Here is a 324-nt window from a genome sequence, read left to right as displayed (position 1 = left end):
TGTGTTTGTTAGTAATTTTTGTATGTTATCTTTTAATTTTACTTTATTTAAAAATAAATATTTTGTTAGATTGTTAAATCTATACTATATTATAAAGTATTTGACAAAAACTCTTAAAACTCTTAAAAATTCTTAAACCCGTTCATCCCTAAACGATTTCATCCATATCCGATTTCATCCCATATCTAAATTCGTGAAACTAACTGCAGATAAACACAATCAAATACATAATAAACATCTCATTTTAAATATAAAAAATCTAAAATATAATTAGTATAATCATTAAATTCTAACAGAATACTTAATTATTATCTTTATAAAATT

This window comes from Cynara cardunculus, assembly GCF_001531365.2.
Source record: "Cynara cardunculus var. scolymus isolate 2C chromosome LG 5, CcrdV1, whole genome shotgun sequence".
NCBI lineage: Eukaryota > Viridiplantae > Streptophyta > Magnoliopsida > Asterales > Asteraceae > Cynara > Cynara cardunculus.
The sequence above is the reverse complement of the archived record's forward strand: the minus strand, read 5'-3'. Positions refer to the sequence as shown.